Source organism: Lissotriton vulgaris, chromosome 3_1, assembly GCF_964263255.1.
Source record: "Lissotriton vulgaris chromosome 3_1, aLisVul1.2, whole genome shotgun sequence".
In the NCBI taxonomy this organism is placed as follows: Eukaryota; Metazoa; Chordata; class Amphibia; order Caudata; family Salamandridae; genus Lissotriton; species Lissotriton vulgaris.
This window is the reverse complement of record NC_141689.1, coordinates 313,020,370-313,043,517: the sequence shown is the minus strand read 5'-3', so window position 1 is coordinate 313,043,517 and position 23,148 is coordinate 313,020,370.

Here is a 23,148-nt window from a genome sequence, read left to right as displayed (position 1 = left end):
ACCTATTATGGCATGCGAATTATGACATACAACTATGTTGTAGTTCAGTTAACGACAATAGAAATAAAGTGGAACTATACAATCTTATCAAGAAGGAGAAAAGCATGCCATTGTAACTAGAGGTTATTGATGTGCAAATAAGGCAGACTACAACAATCATATGATCAAAAACCTTGAACAGAACAAGATGAGGCAATCTCTTGATATATTGTCTCTATGTAGAATGCAAACTCGGGCAATTAATTAGTTTAGCAATGATATAGAAAACTTTCAACTACTTTATGAAAGAAAGAAAGAAAATAAAGACTCAAAAGAAATAAAACGTGCTTCTTTTTATTTGTTCTGCAAGAGAAAGGATAACTAAAGTGGTCTCTAGACTGAAACGAGGCATGAATGATTGAAGCTGGCAAAGTTTCCTCCTTATTTTATGTTGCTGTTGGAATCTGACATGTGAGAAAGAACGCGTGTCTGTAAACAAATCAGATGAGGTTGGGAGGAGCTTCGCGGGCAACCAAGATGGCCGCGTAAGCTCGGAGCTCCGAAGACCCTCCAATCCTCCGTATTGATCCTGCCAGCTATCCTGTCCCACGACGGTGGGAATCAACAGCGGTGTTGATGCTGACGCAGCGCCCGGTCTCAGATTGAAAATCCGAGTTTCCTGGACCGAGTTACGCCGTCGTGAAGCCGACTGGCGACGACGCCATAGTAGCCTGGCATTGTTGGGGCTGTGACGGGGCCCGCTTCGATGCACTTCGAGCTGCACTGACATAATTGCTGGACCCGGTGGCCCTGTTGGTCTCCCTGGCGGCCTGCTTTCTACTGCGGGAGGTGGAACGAACTGTTTGCTCTGATCGGGTGGTGGTGGCGTAGTTGGCCTGCCCTCTCTTGGATCGCATTGCCCTCGCTGCTCAACATGGCGGGCAGAGGTGATCCAGACAAAGGGAAGCCCCCGAGGGTTAGCAGAAAACCCATCCATTCGCAATCCACCATCCCTGAGCGATTCTCCCACTCCAGGGGATCGCCGGGATCATCGGGCCATACTAAAGATCCGCAACGAGACGTGTCCCCAGAAGATACGGAACCCACCCTCCGGGACGTGATGGGAGCCATTGCGGGTGTGAAGGCCGAGATGCATAGCCAACACGAGGCGCTGTCCAGCAAGGTGGATACCCTCAAGATTGAGCTTAACCTCATCAGGGCCGACCTCGGCAAAACCAACGACAGAGTTAAGTCACTCGACATTAAGACGTCGAGCTTGACTTCTGATGTGTCGGACATGCAGACCGAGGTACGGGACCTAAAGGCGGCTAACGTGGCACTTGCTCGCCGGCTGGACGACTTTGAGGGACGGGCACGGCGCCAGAACGTCCGCATTACGGGTGTGCCGGAGGGAGCGGAGGAGGAGGCAGTGGACTTGTTTGTGGAGGACTTGGTGGAGAAGCACTTGGCGCCGGGTGGCTTAAGTAAATTCTTTTCGGTTGAGAGGGCTCACAGACTGCCTGGTGGCCAACCGAAGTTGGGTGCGCCCCCGCGCCCCATCATTGCTAGACTATTCAATTACCGGGACCGGGACGCCATCTTGCAAGCGTCGAGAAGAGACGGCCCGCTACGGTTTCAGAACGCGGACATCAACTTCTTCCCCGACTTCACCCAGGCCGTCCAGAAACGCCGTCAGAGTTTTATGGGCGTGAAACCGCGGCTGAGGGAGATGGGGTTAAGGTACTCTATGCTTTACCCGGCGAAACTGCGCATTGAACATGGCGATCGGACGGTGTTCTTCGATTTACCGGATGCTGCGGGGGACTGGTTGGACACTTTGCCCCAGCAACGGACCACTCCGGAGGACCAGTCGGAGGGGGCGTCAGGAGGTCCAGGTTCCCAGGAATGAACTTTATACTGTTGGCTTCTCTCTGGGAGGGATGCTGTGGACGGCATAATTCACTGACATTTATTTTTTCTTTTTTACTTCTTCTGTTTTCTCAATTTGGAGGGTGACGGGGGGTGATAGGATGTCTCCTTTCTCCTCTGGGGGCTTTTTGTAGGTTAGTTTTAAGGGGCGACAGGCACACTGCTGGTTGGGGTGGCTTCTAGTCTAATGCAGGGGTGCAGGGTGGGGTGTAGTTGGGTTGTGTGCTTTCCTTTTGCTCTTTTTCCCTTACTTTTCTCATGGCTAAGGTATTACTGTTTTGCTTTTATCATTTCGGTGGCTGCTTTCTGGGGGGGATGGCTGTCGCGGGACATCAACGATGATGGGGGGTAAGACCTTAAATGTACTCAGCTGGAACGTGAATGGGTTGGGGGATCGTATTAAACGTGGTGTTGTGATACAAATGCTTAAACGTTGTGTTCCGGACATTGTACTCCTGCAAGAAACTCATCTCATTGGTAACACTTGTAAGGCTCTGAATAGGAAGGGGTTCAAAATGGTGGCCCATTCCGGGTTCTCTACCGGGTCCCGAGGGGTGGGGATAATGGTGCGCATGTCTCTTCCTCTGGAGGTGGAGTCCACGCTGGTGGATGATAGAGGCCGCTATGTAGCCGTGGTGAGCAGGTGGGAGGGGCGCACCCTGGTTCTGGTTTCGGTTTATGTCCCCCCGGGGTTGCAAGCGGCTACCTTCCAGGACCTTGGTGGCGCCATTTTGGTTCCCCCGGAGGGGCTGTTGATACTGGGTGGGGACCTCAACTCCGTTGTTTCCGGCACATTGGATCGTTTCCCGTCCAGAGATCTTCGTAGTGCACAATCATGGCTCCCCGACTTCATAAGCACCATGGGCTTCATTGATTGCTGGCGACTTTTACATCCCACGCAGCGACAATATACTTTCCACTCTGGGGCTCATGGCAGTCTTTCTCGTATTGATTACATTCTGGCGCCGTCGGCTCAGGCACAGTCTGTTTCTAGTGCTCGTCTTATGGCCAGGGGTATCTCGGACCACTCTCCGGTTTGGGTGTCGTTTGACTTTGGCTATGTGGCGACGACTAGGGTGGCGCCGGTCAACCCCTGGTATTTACGCAACCCTAAGACTCGAGACCTCCTTGCTAAAGCCATCGACCTGTATTTCACTGAGAATACGGGCTCAGTGGCGTCGGCCGTTTCCCTTTGGGAGGCCTTCAAGACTGTCCTTAGGGGGGAGGCATTCTCCTTGATAGCCGAGGTGCGCAGACGACGGGATGAGGATTTGGTGCGGTTGGAGTCCGAAATTGCGGACTTGAATTCTCGGTTAGCGCCGGGACCGACACCAGAGCTGCTCCATGCTCTCTCCCTGAAGCAGTCGGAATACAGAGCCACTGCCACGGATGCGGCCAAGGCGATGGGCAGGGAACAGCAAGGGAGGATATACGACGCCGGAGACAAGGCGGGCAAGCTTCTTGCCTGGCTGGACAAGAAGGAACTGGCTTCTCGGGTGGTGCCCGAGATCCTGGGCGATGATGGACTGGTGGTTACTGACCCTCCTGCTATTGCCACGGCGTTTGCCGACTACTTTGAGACGGTTTATACATCTGTCTCCGCTCTGACTGAATCTGACTCGGCCTCCTTCTTGGAGGGAGTTGAGCTACCTTGCTTGTCTGACATCGAGCGTGATGACATGGACCGTGGCATAACGGTTGACGAGGTGGCGTTGGCGATAAGATCGTTGCGCTCCGGCAAGGCCCCGGGGCCCAATGGTCTCCCAGTGGAGCTGTACAAAATTAAGGCGGACACTGTCGCCGGGCCCCTGCGGAATATGTTCCTGGCAGCTCGGGATGCCGGTGAACTCCCGCTTGATCAACGCCTGGCCACCATAGTGGTCATACACAAGGAGGGGAAGCCTCGAGACCTTTGCAGGTCGTACCGTCCTATTTCCCTATTGAACGCCGAGCCCAAAATTCTGGCAAAGTTGTTGGCCAATCGGCTAGTGGGCGTGATTGCGGACTTGGTCCATCCGGACCAGTCTGGTTTCATCCCTCATCGGAACACCGCCCTTAATCTAAGACGGCTTCATGCTGTCATGGCGCGAGCACACATGCTCAGTGAACCAACAGTCCTTGCCTCGCTTGATGCGACGATGGCGTTCGACTCGCTCGAATGGAACTACCTCTGGGCGGTGCTTTCTAAATTTGGATTCGGCCCTGACTTCATTAGTTGGGTTCGGCTCCTTTATTCTTCCCCGATGGCCAATGTGACGGTCAACGACCGCTTGTCAGCCTCCTTCGCTTTGCGCAGAGGTACTAGACAGGGTTGTCCGTTATCGCCGCTCCTCTTTGCACTGGCGCTGGAGCCGCTGGCCGCCTGGATCCGCACTCACCCTGATATTACTGGTATCAAGTGGTCGCCCGGCTTTGAGGATCGCGTCTCGCTTTATGCGGACGACATTCTTTTGTATCTCACTTCCCCTTGTCGGTCCTTAATTGTGGCATTTGACGTGCTGGGTACCTTTGGTAGATACTCGGGCCTGGTCATTAATTGGTCTAAGTCCTACTTGTACGTGTTGCGCGGAGACACTCCGTGTCTCCCTAGAGGTTGTGCCATACAGGTCTCACAACAGGGCTTCAAGTACCTGGGCATCTATATCTCAACGGATGCCCGGATACGATATGCGAACAACTTGCTCACCCCTCTGGCGTGCCTTCGGCGGGACGTGGAGGGTTGGAAGAGACTGCCGCTGTCCCTGTTGGGCCGTGCGGCGTTGTTCAAGATGATGTCCCTGCCGAGGTTCCTCTACGTGCTCCAAAACACACAGGACCCAGTGCCATCTAAATATTTCGGGGAGATTGAGAGCCTGCAGCGCGCTTTGTTGTGGGAAGGTAGACCGCGCATAGCCGTCGTCAAATTGACCATTCCATGGTATGACGGTGGTATTGCTTTGCCGGACGTCCGCCGCTATTACTGGGCCTCCCAGTTAGCTGCCATTAATCATGGTTTCTATGGGCCGGCGGTCAATCCGGGATACGCCATGGATCGCTGGCTTATGAACGACGGGATGTATTACAGAGCGCTGTACTCTAGATCTCTGGACCGGAAACTGACAGGTCCCACCAGGACTGCGGTGCACTTATGGAGGGCGGTGACTAAGGCTCTGGGGTGGAAAGATAGGCTCACCATGGCTACTCCCCTTTATGATTCCGACTTATTGGGGAAATTGTGGCACTCTAAGGGGTTTGACCGGTGGGACCTCATTGGTATCTCCAAGGTGGCGGATGTGATGTCCAAGGGGGTTATCAAAACGTTTGCTGCTCTACAGGCGGAATTCCAATTGGGGGCCACGGAGTATTTCCGTTATGCGCAGCTACGACACGCCCTCATGTCTTCCCTGCCTGTGGGTGAAAAAATTCCCGAGTCATCCCCTCTTGAAGACAGAGTGCTGGACGGCCACATGCCGGATAGTGCCATCTCTCTGACCTATAAGAAACTTATCAATGTACGGACGGATTTGTTGGTGAAAGTGCGAGACCTCTGGGTGAATGATGGGATTGAGTTGGATGACGAGGACTGGCAGTCAGCGGTCTCCTCCCCTAAGGAGGTGGCCATTTCGGCCAGGTTGCGTTTGGTCCAGCTGAAGGTGCTCCACAGGGTGTATGTCACTGGCCCCAGGTTGATTCGTATGGGGCTCTCCCAGGATGGCCTCTGCAGGAGAGGGTGTGGTGCGACGGCCACTTTCATGCACATCATTTGGGAGTGCCAAGTCATCGCCTCCTACTGGGAGCGAGTGCATGCGGTTATGAGGGTTGTGACTGGTGTGACTTTGCCTGCGGAGGCTCGACGCTGCCTGTTGAATGTGTGGGGTCCGAATGATTATAATACTGCTCAGACCCGCTGGATCACCCTGGGTAACATGATTGCTAAGAGGGACATCACCCAGAGATGGGGGGCCCGACCCCCCCCACGATTAGCATTTGGAAAACCAACATGGATTGGTGCATGCTCCGGGAGAAAACTGTTTATGTAGCCCGGGGTAAGCCGAAAATGTGGGGTCTGGTCTGGGGAGCCTGGAATTCGTACAGAGGAGACATCTGCGTGCCCCCAGAGACAATTCAACCAGAGGTCCGTCTCTCACCGTAATTTCCCCCTTTACCCAAGTAGCACGTGAATTTATCCTGAATTTTTGCTCCCCTTTCATATGTTTGCTTGCCTGCACTGGCTATTCCGTGATGCTACTGCTCCCGCCTCTCCCTCTGGATATGTGCCTTACCGTTTTTCTATGCTCCTATGCCTTGCCATCTTTATGTTCTTCTTCCTCTTTCTTCCTTTTTCCCCCTTTTCTTCCTTTTTCTTGTCTTTATTCGATTCCTCTTGTTCATTGAGTTCATCTTTAAAATTTATAAAATTAAACCTGATTGCTCCTTTTTCTGTTTTGTACACATTCCCGAACTGCTTTATCATGCTGCCTAGCCTCCGGGATGTACGGCTGAATAGCGGTGTACTTTGTTTAAGTAAATAAAGGTTTTCCCCAAAAAAAAAAAAAATATACATTTAAAAAAATAATCAGATGACACGCGTCTAACTGATTGGGCAAGTTAAATCATTTTAGTGCACGTGCGGACTACATTGCACAGGTTGGAGTGCGGTGCCACATTTTGCTCTTAAGCACGTGGCATATTTTAAATTACCAACTAGTGTGAGATTGTAATTGAGGCTCAAGAAAACTGTGACGTCATTCTTTTGAATGGGAAACTACCCAGAGTACTCACGCCAATAACGATGCCTAATAATTTAGGGGTGGCATTGGTAGAACTGAAGCATCTATATACCACGGGGGTCAACATAAAAGCACCTTTCCACATGTTAATAATCAGAGTGTTGACTTTTATAAAAATGATTGCTATAATATTGGACTTTGGAAGCCATCTTGGTATGGATTCCATGAAGCTGTCAGGAGTAGGTTATTATTGTCACCAGTGGCTGCTGGACATGAGTGCTTTGGGAAGGATGTATGACGTTACAACGCATACTTTTACAACGCATACCTTTACAACGCATTTTTTACAACGCAACAACCATTACAACGCATTCCATAACAACGCATGCCATTACACAAATTTTTAAAAAGTACCTTTACAACGTATTACATTACAACCCATACTACCTTTACAACGCATACCATTACAACGCATAACATTACATTGCATGTAAGGTAAGTATTGGATAGTGTAGGGGTAAAAATTACTAATCTAACTCCACGGGGTGCAACAGTAGAGTAAGTGTTGGATAGTGTAAGGGTAAAAATTACTTTTCTAGCTCCAGGGGGTGCAATAGTAGGGTAAGTGTTGGATAGTGTAGGGGTAAAAATTACTATTCTAACTCCAGGGGGTGCAACAGTAGGGTAAGTGTTGGATAGTGTAAGGGTACTATGCGTTGTAATGCTATGCGTTGTAATGGTATGCGTTGTAATGACTGCGTTGTAATGACATTCGTTGTAGTGGTATGCGTTGTAGTGTCATGCGTTGTAATGGCAAGCGTTGTAATGGATGTTGCGTTGTAAAAGTTTTGTTGTAATGGTAGTAGAAGCACCGCTACTGTAGATGCATCCCTAAACTGCAGATGCCCCCCAGCGCCTTGAGACCCTTACGGGTGAGTAGTTGTGCTCTATAAGAACCCTGATGGATTGATTGATTGCTCCACCGTGGAGTATTCAGCATAAGGGCAGCCGGCATTGCTACTGCAGGGGCCCAACAGATGAGGTGAAGGCAATGCTATTTCATCCCTCGACCCTTTTGATATGAGAAAGGGATATTTCACAGGATCAGAGCATTGTGATGGAAAGGAAAGTGATTCAATGGGAATGGTCCATATGACCGAGAGGAAGGACTGTGAGTAAAGGAATTCCTTTAGAGGTGGAAGTAAATATTAAATGTGTGTTTAAGTAAAGTCACAGGCCAGGATTAAGAGGGTGTTTGAGTGTTTATCAGATCCAGAAACTTTGAGTAGTGAGCAATTTACCTCGCCCAGTAATGACTTCTGGCAAATGGGGCATTCCTCACAGAAATGTGCATGCCCCAGTAACTACCAAACATTTTTCTCCTGGTAAATTGTGAAAAATGTAACCTACTTTAATTTACCTCGTGAAAAGTGTAATGATGCAGCCTTTATCACACGCAATAATTACCGGTGTGGTAAAGTACTCATTATTTTGAATTCTTGGCTAGAAAATGAATATCAATCACGAGGCCTAGCAGGAAAAGATAATTAACCATTGATGAACTGGGTAACCACGAACGGAGGCTAGCAGCGCTTGATTCATATTAAACACAATACAGCATAGGGGGCAATGAAAAAAGCCAAGGATAACATTTCACACACCCTAGTCTTCAAGATGCTGACAGGCCTATCAGGAACTCTGGGTAAATCCTCAGAGGGTCTGCCCCTGAGAGGCGTTGTGACATTTATAGATGAAAAATAGACACCTGGAGCCAGAAAAAGAGAGAGACTCTCTCCATAAGTTTTCATTCTTCCTTTATTTGCAGATTAAATTCAGCATTGAACTGTGAACAGAAAACCAGTACTTTGTGTTCTTCTAATACAAATGGTGCCATTGACATTTTTCTTTAAGTCAGTGTTATTTGTTTACTAAACAGGACTGTTCACGGTTCTGTCACTGAGGTTTTTCATTATGTGTGAGTAAATGAAGCTTCCATATTTTGTTTGACATAGCTTGGCATAGTTATTGTATGCATTAAGTTTGGTCGGTCCTAAATAACACAATCTCATGAAATCCATAGTCCAACAGAAATACGTCTAGAAAAGTATATCAGAGGTACTAACATGCAATCCAGCGGCAGGTTACAAGTTATCCCACAGCCTGTAATAGATTTCGTAACATTAATTGTGTATGTGTATGTATTAATAGATTTTGTAACATTAATTGTGTATGTGTATGTATTACTCATAGTATTAGCTGATGCCTGGTTTCAGTCACTCCCAACTAACTACTAATTGTACCATGAGCCCAACAAACTGATATTCTAGGCCAGGCTGCTCTAAGTGTATCATGCCTCGATGTGTAACAATACCTTTTAAATACCCTAGTGTTGAAGCATAGCTACAAAATCATAACTTCTTCATGATACCTGTACACTCCCTGATCTTCCCCATTGACAGTGCATATCCCCTGTGAGTACCTTATGGCCACCTTAAAATGAGATTGCTATTCTTCATTTGCCCACCCCCGACAATATTGGGCCTTCCCACAGCAAAGAGTCATCATGATTGGCCTCTTCCCACACCCCCACATGCCTGCCAAATTCACTCTTCAGATTTACTATGAAAACAAACATGTAATTTACCTACCAGTCTCACCTGAAGCAGAGGCTCCTCTGTCATTAGTACTACCTGTTTAAGATGGTTTGGAACTAAAAGGGTAGGAATAAACTATCCACTATCTCTCACAGTGAAAACAGAATATGAAACTATAAGAAAGACTCTTATGTGGAACCTGAAGGAACTGACTTTGTATAATTACTTCTCTGGAGTTTCAGAGGTTTCAACAGAGTTTCCTGTTTCTACAAATGCTACCTGTCCCTGACAAGGACTTAAGCACTGTCCAGATATCTGTAGTGACTGACAATTTCTATTGCATGCCTATTGTTAGAAATGGGGGTCTCTAGTTGGCAGAGGTAGGTACCTTTGTCCAAATAGGGACCCTTGCTTCTAGTCAGGGTAAGGGGAATACACACTTTAGATAACCCCTGCTCACCCCCTTGGTAGCTTGGCACTAGCAGACAGGCTTATCTCAAAGGTAATGTGTAAAGTATGTGTAGCACCACTCAAAGTAGCACATTGATAACACAACAAATGGACACCACACCGGTTTAGAAAGATAAAGTATCTTTATCTGAACTTATCAAGACCAAACAACAAAATCCAACATACCGTATTAAGGAAAATTACTTTTAAAATGTTTTAGCAAGTGCGTCCATAGAAAAGTATGGATGCGTGATTTCTTGCAAAGTACCTTTTGTTGTGACAAAATTCACCAATCCAAAAAGCTGCAGCGATGGGAAGCATTGAAAAACAAAAAGATGCGTCGGTTCCTGAGACTCTCGTAGATGCGATGTGACAGTTCCGCTGTACACAGGGTAGCAATGCGTTGGGTCCGGTCTGTAGGGGGAAGTGATATGTTGATTTTTGGACAATTCAGATCCTCGGGTGATGTGTTGTGGAAAACTTGACGCACAGGGACGATGCGTGGAAATCCGAGATACATCGGTGAACGATGTTATGGTGTCGACCGGCACTGCATCAATTTCTTCAGCCGTGATTCCTCGATGCGCCAATTCTTGTAGCGGCAACAGGTGCTGCGTTGGTTTTAGCAGCGGCACTGCACTGCAGGGAGATTCTTCTTGCACCATTGCATTGCGTCGGAAAAACTGTCACAAGAAGAGCAATTTTCTTGTTGTTTCATTGCTTTCCAGCTCCCAGCAGCAGAAACAGGATCCAGAGGTCCTCCTGGCAGGTCAGAACTCCCAAGAGGAAGTTCAGGGGAGCTGGGGGTGAAGTCTTTGTGTTCCTGAGACTTCAAAACAGGAGGCAAGCTCTACTCAAGCCCTTTGAGACTTTCTTCAAGCAGGGGATACAGCACACAGAAAAGTCCCTCTCCTTTCCTTGGCAGAAACAGCAACTGCTGGCCAACCCCAGACACACAGCAAGGGCAGTACTTCTACTCAGTTTCTCCAGGTCTTCTCCCTGGCAAAGGTTCCTCTTTATTCCAGAAGTACTCTAACGTTCAGGGATTCTAGGTCTAATACATGTACCCCAAAATGTCTTTGTTCTCTTTGTGCAAGGGTCTCTGAGCCCAGTCCAAACCAGTTCTGTCCTCTTTGATGCAGCTGCCCAGCAGGAGGTGGAGACAGCATTGTGTAAGGCAGACAGGCCCTATTCAGGTTCAAGGGAAATCTCCTCCTACCACTCTAAATGCAGCCCAGGTCTAATCAGCCCAGCCCTGACTCACACACATCAACCCCCCACCCCCGGTGGCTGTCTGAGAGAATGCACCTCCCAAGTCCCTGTCACTTCAAAACTAGATGGTCAATACACAAACAGGCAGAGGCACACAGAATGCTTAAACAGAAAAATGCGCACTTTCTAAAAGTGGCATTTTCAAGCACACAGTTTCAAAAACCTTCTTTAGTAAAAGATGTATTATAACATTCTGAGTTCATAGAGCAAACTTTATTTTTCTATGTTAGTCCTTTGGGAAGATATGCTTGTAAAATGTTACAAAGCATTCCCCATTTTGCCTATCGGGCAAGATAGCCTTTCAATAGTGAAAACCAAAATTGGCAGTATTTCGCTATCAGGACATGTTACACACATCGGTACATGTCCTACCTTTCACATACACTGCACCCTGCCGAGGGGGGTGCCTTGGGCCTACCAATGGGGTGTCCTATATGTAAGGAAATAAAAGGTTCAGGCCTGGCAAGTGGGTGCACTTGCCAAGTTTACATGGCAGTTAGCAAACTGTGCACAGGCACTGCAGTGGCAGGCCCGAGACATTCTTTCAGTGCTACTCATGTAGGTGGCACAATCAGTGCTGCAGGCCCACTAGTAGCATTTGGTTTACCAGCCCAGGCAAACGTAGCCCAATTTACCAGGGACCTACTAGTAAATGAAATATGCCAATCAGGGAAAACCAATCATAATAACAATTTACACAGAGAGCACATGCACTTTAGCACTGATCAGCAGTGTTAAAGTGCCCAGAGTCCTAAAACCAACAACAACAGGTCAGGAAAACATAGCAAAACGTTTGGGGATAACCCTGTAAAAAGGGCCAAGTCCAACACCTATCATGATCCATCTGTGACCACTGAACCTGTCTAGGCCATCCTTGTTTGTTTTGACTTGAAGTTGCACAGTTTGCTGCTACTCATCTGGTTATGATTTGACATTAGTAGCTAGCAGTCATTACCTAGGGCAAAGTCCTATAGATACCGTGCTTCCCATCAAGACCCAGGTTCTTGCAGTTTCCAGTTTAAAATGAGTGTATTAAAATAATTGTACATAAAACATCAAAACACGCTCTTAAACATTACACAGTTTCTTAAAATACTAACAACAAGCAGAAAGCCACAATTTGTATAAAATTCACAAGAATTCATTACACATTCACATTAAAATTCATCATGAGAATTGGAAAATGTGCAACCGCAATCACAGCATCTAAGAAATTCATGCTACCTAATACTTAAAAACAGGTTTTGATTGTCTTTTACAAAGATCTAACAATATTGGGCTATTAATATATGAAAATATTCCTCCTCTACCCTTTACAATTGGACAGAACTCAGCGATAGGGAAAATAAAATGACATTTTAATCTAACTTTAACACCTCAGATTACAAATTAGGATCTGGTAAACAATATACATGGGGAAATATATTTTACTTTGCTAATGTTTGCACGGTAAGCAAGTGAGAATTTTTCCTTACCAAAGAATCATATTAAACCAGCTGAGCAGAACATTTTACCAAAACATATTAGCATAACATGCTTATTATTCTATGGTTGTTAATCACTTTTATTAATGAATTCCCCCACTTTCTCTCACTAAAGTGAGCCTATTTACGACAAAGGAATAAATCTTATTCAGATGCTTGCTAGAAAAATGCTTATTCATGAACCTCAGCATCCAAACACCCACTAGTTCTGCTCATGAGTTAAGCAGGGCTCCCTCCTCCACTAAAGCAGTGGAGCGTCGCCCCACTGGTCTTTGAGTGGGAAAAATACAATTATAATAGCATAGTTATTATCATTTTATTTTTCACAGGTTTGGGGCTGGGTTAGAGCGTGACTGAGTTGGAGGCACACGGGAAGGAGTGATTCCCACAATCCAAGTATACATAACTGCTTGGCTGGTCGTCTCAGGCTGGCCAAACAGTTATGCATACTTTGCATTTTCCCCACTAGGCTGCAATACACAGTCTAGTGGGAAACATGACTAGGCCCCCGGTACCCATCTGAGTGCCAATTCATAGCGCTCGGACCACTCACAAAGCTGCATTGCAGTGTTGTGATTGGCTTGGGGGAGGGGGGCAATCACAACACTGCACGCAGTGTTGTATTTGGCTATGGGCAGCCTGGGTGCTTTCTTGTTCCAGTTTTGGATTCACCAGAGAAGCAGGAAGAGACGTGGTAAGCAAAGAAGTAAGTGATATATATTTTTTTATTTTTTTATTTTGTGCCAGCCTCCCGCTGCTCCTCCATCCTCATTCACTGCCAGACGCTACTGAAAATGAGATTTAAATTTCAGCAGTTGACTTGTATGATTGATCTTTTAGGAAGATTTAAAATGTTTTTTAAACATAAGCTTTCTTTATTTAACCATGCATTATTTGAATGAAGGCAAAGTACTTCTGAAACATGAAGTGCCAGAAGTGGTATTATTAATTATTTACATTTTACTAAAGCCCCAGAAGCCAACAATGCTCTAATCTTTTAAACAAAATAGATGGGCACTCCAATTTAAGGTGTTAGTACATAACAGACCTAAATACTTATAGAAGTCTTCTTCCTTCACTTTGTTTTTATTTAAGAACTAAGTAAAATGTGTTTGCTTTTCACCAAAAACATTATTTTTATATATATCTACAGTCAAAAAGTATGCCTAGTATTCCATTACAAGGCTATCATGCTTAAATTGGAGACCCATGACTGTAATCCAATAGAATGACATCAACAGTGTAAAGTAGACAAGAGACGTGGCACCTTCCATTTTAGGACAAAACAAAATGCTTTCCTTCAAGGCAGACAGTAGATCCACCAGGTATTATCCGGAAAGGGAGGGAGCAAGACACATCCTTGATGGCAACTATTTTGTAATTAAATTCATTTTGACAAACATCCTGAGAGGTCCAGTTCCACTTGAACCAATGTAGTGTTTGAAGACTTTTGATATGTGACACGAGGCTCTTTGGGATTCTCTGAGTCTCTAATTTAAACCAGAGGCAAGCTCTAGCCACAGTATAAAAGTCAGTACGGAAAACAACAAAGCAAGAGAATGACCTGTGCTTGAGCACCTTTGATTTTCGTACAAAGACTGATGATTTAAAACAGTGGTCAGTCACGTTTAAGCAGAAACCTCACTGTTCTAAAGGAAGAAGATTGTTCTCAACAGGCCGCTCCTCTAAATGAGAGAGCATTTCTTAGGACATTTTAGAAATAGTGTTGGCTAAACGTTTTCATATAAAAATTGCTTAGTACCTTTCCATCCCTGTTTTTGTTAATGGCTTTTATCACCACAGCATCCCTTAGGGATTTTCCCAGTCTGGGTTATCCATTGGGATGAAGGAGCTAGCTTTTTAGTCCACTAATTAATATCCATTTTGAACATCATAGCAGGAAAATCGTCATGGCCTGCTCCTCTGCTGAGTTTTAAGGATGCAACAGTATCCTTTATTTTCTCATTTGAGAAAGAGCTTACCACTCTGGAATCAGAAACATGGACTTGGGAAAGATTTTATTTTATGAAGCAAATATATATATTCAAATGTGTAACCCAGATTTCCTAAGCAATCATGCAAATCCATAAGGTAGGGTTTAATTTATAAGCATTATTCATTAGATCCTTGTCGCCAACATCTTCTCTGATAAAAATGCTGATTAACTCACATAATTAAATGCCATTGGGGCAGATTTATGATAACTGGTGCATCCCCAGGGATGCGCCAGTTATTTTGCGCCGCTGCTCCGCCACCCATGGTGCGCCCCATTTACAATGCGGCTCACCATGGGGCAAAAATGGCACAGATGCGTGACGCATCTGTGCCGTAAAGGTGGCGCATTGCTGGAGTTACGTCGCAAGTGCGACACAGCTCCAGCAAGGCTCGGGGGTGCCCCATCTTTACAATGCTGCGTCAAGACCTACGCCTGCTTCAAGCAGGCGCAGGGTTTTGACGCAGCATTGGCCTGAAAGTGACTGAGTGAAATCTTATAGATTTCACTCAGCCACTTTTGCGAGGCGCACCTGCCCCGGAACGCCCACCCAGCGCCGGAACGCCCACAAGTGGCGCAGGCCTTTACAACGTGACGCATCTGCCTAGATGCGTCACGTTGTAAATGGGTCGTAGGGATGCGCCACGTTTACGCCGCAGTTGCGTGACGCAAACGTGGCGCATTCCCAACATAAATCTGTCCCATTGTGTATTTCAAAATTGTATCTTATTTCTTTTAGTAATATTCCTACATTGCTTTTTTGCAAAGCATGTATTGTTAATGAGCCACATCTATATGTATTTCCTATTTTATGGAATGTGCTTTTTGACACGATTATCCAACTAATTGGCTTTCAAAGTATAGGAACAGTCATATTCATGATGAATCGTTACTTAAAGACATGCCAACATTTTGTCTACAACTAAGAGTACCATGAGAGTTTATGCTTGCTTAGCAAATGATCATGTTATGATTATTGTGAGGCTTGCTAGTCTAATAGGAGTTATATATTGTGATGAATCCAGACTATTGCCAGGAATTATGTGGCATGAATTAAATTTCTCCCATGCATAGTGGTGAATCTTCTAGTATCTGCAAACTCAATCTACCAGTAAATACTCTAACAAAAAAAGAATCATTTGAATAGCCCTATGATCACATTCCTCAGACTCATTAACTTTACAATTTTGAAATACATTAAATTGTCAAAGTGAAACATAGATATAATCAATGGAATATAACTAATGGTCTAAACAAAATGTTTGGCTTGCTGACGCAAAGAAGCAAAACGGTAATTTAGACATACCATTTTTCAATACCTGTATCCATTTTTTTCCATGCTTCACTTTGGGTGAATGTATGTATACATAATTATTTTTATAATTTTTTATTGGGGTACCAAACACAGAAAACAAAAACGAATAATACCATTCAAAATTTCCCCCAATGTTTCTTTCACAATTTTTCTCCCCCCCCCCCCTCCCCCGGCAGATCCATCCTTCCCCTAACAATCAGTTCGACAGAAAACAAGGGAAAGCACAAAAGAAAAAAAAAACGGAAAGGAGCTATAATACCATAATACACTAAAACGATAAATGGGGCACATAGGAAAGAAAACAGAAATGTAAATAAGTATATATGTCTTTAACGATTAAGCCAGCTGGTCATGGACAGCCATAGTTTCTCTCCTTTCTCTCTAGCCCGCCTGCCTCTCCTCCTCACCACCTCCATCTCCCATTTATATACAGACATAAATTTACATAGCCAAACATATTCTGTTGGAGGAGTGATATACAGCCATACTGTGGCTATACAAATACGATACACGGCCATAGCCACAAACACAAATTTCTTATTATTTTCATCAATCCCTTGCTCAGAGACACCCAACATGACAGACAGTGGGGTAAGTATCAGTGCAAAACCCAACATTGCCCTCAACCTACTTTCAATTTGGGATAATAATAAAGAAAGTTTTGAACATGTCGCAAACATATGCGTGCTATCCACAGCTACCTCTCCACAGCGTGGGCAGCAAATGCCGGTGAGACCACCCCACCTGTGTATTCGAGCAAGGGGGACATATAGATCACACCAGGTTTTAAAACATTGTATTTGTAGGTTAGCAGATATACATGTCGTTTGACTATAATGCAAAGAATCTTCACATTCCCCTTGCCCGCCTGTACCTGCAATTGCCATCGTTCAAAGTGTTTTGGTAGATCATCCCCATACCTGCCGTAATAAGTTGATAGATGATAGCTGTTTGTGGAACCCGATTTTTGCTAAAAATTTCTAGCAAGGGGACTTGGGCCCGATTATGACATGTTTTGTCTATAACATCCCGGATTTGTAGATATTTAAAGTAGTCCGTATTACCCATCCCAAAACGATCTTTAACCCCTTCGATGCTCATGATGAGCTCAGCTCGTCAAGCAGTACACTGCTCGTGTGCTCATGACGAGCTGAGCTCGTCATGAACAATGGGAATAAATGAGAGTCAGCACAGAGGGGGAATTGCTGCAGCACTGCAGCACTGATGGGGTTAAGAATATCAAAAGAAATTATGCATCCCCGCTAGAAAATCCCCAATACAATAGATCCCTTTCTCCTTCCACCTGCGTAAATAGCCATTTCTGAAAATGTCCGAGCAAAGAAGGGCATTACTACCAAGAGGGGAATACCGATGCACCCGAGGAATTCCCATCATTTTCTAATGGCTGTCCATACTTTGTATACACTAATAAGAACCTTAAACTTGACCCTCTTGAAATATGCATAATCTATGTGTCGCAGTAACAGACCCAGGGCCTCTGCCCCACACAAAAGTTGAAAGATCGAACATCCGGGATCATCTAAACTACAGCCATTGATCAATTCCGCGGAATATTTTAAAGTGGTAGCCCAATAATATGTCTGAAAATTTGGAACGGACCATCCCCCCCTATCTCGAGGTAAGGTCATAAATCGTAAGGCCTTCTTGGGCGCTGCCCCGCCCAGAGGAACCAGGAAATGAGTTGGTCAAATTTCCAGAACCAATCTTTACTGAATTCCAAAGGAATAGCCCTGAGATAATACAACATTTTCGGCAAAAACATCATTTTAATGACGTTAGCCCGGCCCATCAGTGTCAAGTGTAGGTTATTCATTCTCTTGGAGTCGGTTTTCATTTTTCCTAGAAGAGGGCCCAGATTTATATCAACGATCGTGGCCGGGTCAGAACTAATCTCCACCCCAAGATACCTTACGTTGGGCACTATCTGTGAATCAACCATATCTACCTTCTGATTTATCACTATTTGGGTTTTGCCTTCATTCATTTGATACCCAGAAATTTCCCCAAATCTAGATGTAAATACTCCTAATGCAGCTAAAGTCTCCTGTGGAGCTGGGGTCACTATTGCTAAGTCATCAGCATAACCTAAATTTTTTACCTCACCCCCTGTTGCCGAAACAGATTGGATTGCCTGATTTGCTTGTATGAATCTAATTAGGGGATCAATATATATTGCAAATAACAAAGGAGGGCAGGGGCAACCTTGCCTGGTGCCTCGCTCGATACTGATCTCTCCGGAATAGCTGCCCTTTAAAACAATGTTAGCTACGGGCTCTATATGCATGCCTTTAATTGCCCGGATATACCCATCTCCGATTCCGTAGTGCTTCATTGCTGCCCATAAAAAAGGCCAGAAGACCCTATCAAATGTTTTTTCAGCATCAAGCAAAATTAGCACCATAGGGTCTCCTGTCACCTTGGTATAGTCAAATAAAGTTATGACTCTACGAATATGGCCAATGGTTTCCCTGCCGGGGACGAAACCATGTTGAATATGTGACACGATTTTTTTAATAACAGAGGCCAATCTGTTCGCAAAGATCTTAGAATAGATTTTAACATCCTTATTAATTAGAGTGATTGGTCGTTATGCCCCTAGATCTGTAGCAGGCTTCCCTTTCTTTAAGAAAACCACAATTTTGGCAAATCTCCATGTATCAAGCTTGGATTCACCAGCCTGAATCAGACTAAAGAGTTCCAGCAAAATTGGAGCAAGCTGCATGGCGAATTTTGAAAAAAACTCTCCTGGTAAAAAATCAAGGCCCACAGCTTTGCCTGATGGAATTGATTCCAGGGCCTTAACAACCTCGGCTAATGTAATGGGAACTTCATCAATGTTTAAAAATTTAATACTTTTCTTAACTTGTTTTTAAATGTAATGTATTTATTATCTTATATGCAAAATGAATTGTTTTTAAATATATATGTATTTGTCTTTTATGATGTGAATCGAATAAAGACCTCTTGACTGACTGACTGACTGGAACTTCAAGCATACTAATATCTAAGGTGGACGAAGGTTCAATTGGTATTTGATCTAGAAATCTCGCTATCGCCTCTTGCAGAGTTATATTATGAATCCTATCCTCCGAATATAGTCTCTGGTAAAATTTCTCAAAGGCTAAAAGAATAGCATCAGAATCTTTTACAAGTCCAATATCTGGATCATTAATCCCCAGAATTTGAGTCTGAGCATACTTTTACCTAACACGTAAAGCGAGGGTATGTACTGTTCTCTCGTTACTCTCGTACATTTGCGTACGCCAGGCTACATACCTGGCTGCTGCCTTACTGGCAGAGATCTCCACTATAGCGGCTCTAAAAGTTGCAATCCGAGTTTGTGCAGCCTCTACGTTGCCTTTGTCCAGAATCACCTGGGCCAGGTTTAATTCGGCTCTACTCAATGCAGTATATAGTTTCTTAATCTTATCTTTTTCTGTTCGTTGGGCCTGCCAGCCAAACTGTGTCGTCTCCCCCCTCACCCCAGCTTTAAGTGCATTCCAAACCACTTGGGGGCTAGTACTCCTCTGATTTTCTGCAAAAAACCTGGTGATCCAAACAGCCAGCAGTTCCACATTTTCATTATCGCTCAATAATGTCTGATTAAAAGTCCAGATGGATCTGTTATTTGCACACTTTATTAATAGTTCCAAAACCAGCAGATTATGATCAGACATAACCTTGGGATATTTATGGATATCACACCGCCACCTAATTTTGAGAAATAAAAAAGTAATCTAACCTAGAATACAATTGATGCGGGGCTGAGTAATATGTAGACCCATCTTACCCGCTTCTTATTGCCGCACACTCATACCAACTAACCCATGGAGCTCCCTCATGTGATACAAAGAACTAAAAACCTTAGGTTTACGACCCTTATAACCAGCGATAAGTGGATTCTGGACAGCCCTGCCCAAATTGATATTAAGATCGCCACAAATAATCAGTGGTAGTGGCCACCCCACCAATTCAGTATTCAGCCAATCATACACCTCGGTTGCATCTAATACCGGGCCGTAGATGGAGCAAAGAGTGAAAACACTATTATCCATGATGCTTTGAGTCATGGCCCATCTACTGTATCGGTCTGCAATCGAGCGTGGAAAATTCGCCATCCCCCTTCGAACAAAAATGGCAACCCCCCTTGTCTTAGTTTCCTGTTTTGTGGAGATCACCAACGGAAACCCATCCAATTTCAAAAGTTGGGATTGGCTAGCTTGGATATGGGTCTCATGAAGACAAATTATATCGGCCCTGAGAATTTGAATATCCTCTTTCATCCTACCCCGCTTGGCCAGATCGTTCAAACCACATATGTTGATCGTAGCTATCCGGACACCCACCGTTGCTTATCTGTTAAGTGCCAGAAATAAATCAAGCAAAAAGCCCCCCAAAAAAACACATACATTCTAATAGCCCATTTGCTCATGCCCATTACCGTACCTCCCTCTAAAAGGATCTGCCCACCCCCCTGCCCCCGTCCGCCCCCATCACTTCGGCAAAAAAGGTCACCAGACCCTTGTGATACCTCCCACGTTGTGCGCCCTAACAAAACCAGTACAGGCCTTACGTAGAGCAAGAGAAAAATTCCTCAAACCGAAGTCCCCCATTCTGCATACCAAAATGTTGCCATCCAAGAATCGTACATAGAATATATTGGCAGAGTGAGATAGAACCCAGATAAAGATAAAGAATACATAAAGACAGAAAGACAGATTGATGACTTCCGCAATATCAGGTCTACTCATAAACAGTATTCCCTATCATAAGGAAAGAAAGCCCTCCTAGCCAATTACCCAGACAGCTATTTCAAATAACCCCTGCTTGAATCTCAGATGTAAACACCCTTGTCTGGCCCTTAAAAATAACTTTAAAGCGGGCAGGATTCATCAAATAGACCTCACAGCCCAGTTTCTGAAATCCTGGAATCATCTGCCTCAGACGCCATCGTCGCTCCACCGTAGTGTGGCAAAAGTCTGGCCGCACAAAAAAAGTCTGTCCTTCAGCTGATTTCTTGGCGTCTGGTTTGGCTTTTTCAAAAACTGCCTGTCGCAAAAGAAAATTTCCCTAAAAAAATGAGAATAGCTAATGGGTCTCTGCTCTTGGCTGGCATTTCTCTTGAGCATTAGGGGGAAGCAGTTCACCAGCTGTATCTTAGTTTCCCAATTACAGGATGATAACTCGGGAAAAGCAGCTTTAGAGAGTTTGATCACAAAATTGCCTACATCCCCTCCCTTGGCATTCTCATCAATGCCCAAAAGGCGCAAAATATTTCGATGCTGACTATTCTCTGATTCCTCGAGTTTCCATAATACATCCAACATTCTTGCATCATTAGCTGAAGTCTTCTGCTCGGATAGCTCAAAACCAGTTTCCAGGCTCTCCACCCGCTCCTCCAACACAGTTGTACGAGCATGCTTTTGTATTCTTTCTGATTGCCCCCTGAATTTTTTTTGGTTGCCAATTGGGCTCTTTTATGTTCTTGCCGGGCCTCCAATTGCATGGCTTTCAGGGTGGCATAGATAAGGGTCATTGAAGGTCCTGCTCCGTCTTTACCCCCAGATGCCTGAAGACTCTCTAGGGGCCTACCACCATCTTCCGTTCCATCTTGACCCAGATTGATATTGGAATAATCCCGCTGCAAATGTTGATCCAGGTCCAACTGCGCAAGGGTGCTTTTTTGCCGCCCACTAGCCCGCCTGGGGTGAGCGCTAGCCTGTCTGAGGGCCTCATTTATGAAAAGTGACGCATCGCTGCGTGAAAACAGCGATGCGTCACTTTTCACTGCGCACTCCTTGCGACACCAATGATGCGTCATATTTAATGTATGACGCATCATGTCGCAAGGACTTACAGATATGTCAGTATTTCTGACGCATCTGTAAGCGCAAAAGTGACGCATTGCTGGAGTGTGTCACAAAAGTGACGCAACTCCAGCAAAGTGTCCTTTCACATGGGGAAAGCCCCATGTGAAAGGGCTTGCGTCAGTCTTACGCCTGCTGTGAGGCAGGCACAAGATTTTGATGCAACAGCGTCCTAAAAGTGCCGCAGTGAAATCTCATAGATTTCCCTGCGTCACTATTACGAGGCTTTTTGCGGGGGAACGCCCCCTCTGCATACATTATACCTGACACAGGTATAATGTGGTGCAGGAGAATTTTGTACGCCGCTGGTGCGTCACAAAAAGTGACGCAACGGAGGCGCAAAACTGAGGCAAAGTCTCATAAATAAGGGCCTGAGTGTTTCTGCGGTATTCGGTGCACTGTCCGTTTCGCTGATTTCGGCTGACTCTTCACCTTCTGCCTCAAACGACTCTTGTTCCAGCTCACTGCCAGCGGCCGAGTCAGATTCCTCAGCAATGGAACAGAAATTATTGCCATCCAGGGTGCAAGGTACTGTGGGCCCTTCATCCTGTACCTCCAATAAAGTATTCGGCTCAAGGTCTACAGCACCTGCGTTAGGGCTAGCATTTGTTCCTATCGAATTTGAAGCTTGAGGGGAGAAAGTGGTCACCACAGAGCCATTATTTTCCACCCCTGATACAGCAGCTGCCCCTGTTGCTACAGGGGGTACGGACCCCACAGATTGATCACTTTTAAGTAGAGAGCTTGCGCAGGGGTGATTTACCTGTGTACTTGGTATTAACATAGAGTCAGGATCACAATCAGCTCGCCCCGTCGCGCTTAAAGCGTCTGACCCCCCAGCCCCTTTAACATAGGATCAGGCACATTTGTTGTTGTCTTTTTTCTCCTTAATCGGATAGGTGTGCGCTCAATAGTACCCTTAGGCTGTACTAGAGGATTGCGACTCGCCGATTTCCCTGAAAAAATAACGGGCACCGTCAGAGTTTTTTTCTTAGATCAAGGATCCGGAGTATGATCCATCCCGGGTTTTCTGACAGCCGCTTTGCTACTGTCCTTACTGCTGGGGGGGGCATCCTTAGTCCCTTCTCTGGCCCCATCCTTCGCAGTTTCCTTAAGCCCATCTTTGCGGGGGGCCATTTGTTGCAGTTTTAAAAAGTTGGAGTGGAAAACTTCGCCACAACACCTCCCACCAAATCCACTTTGGAAGATCTGTAAGCGGAGCTGAGCCCCCGCAATCTAACCAAACCAGATCACCACCATCAAACCCGGTGGACGTAATACTCATTAGGCCCCCCCGATACTTTCAAACCAGCAAGGGCATGAATAGAGGCCAGTTTGAACAGCGGGTCAAAGCCTCCAATGCGGCAAAAAATCCACTTTGCTTCTTCCCCCGACGACAGCACCCACACACGGCACATGGGAGAAGCCACAGGAAAGCCATGAGAAAGATACAGGGGTGCCTCCAAGCAGGTGCAGGTGAGCCGGAGCAGAAGCGGGGAACCAGACTGCCAGTCCCCCGCACGAATCCGGCGGCG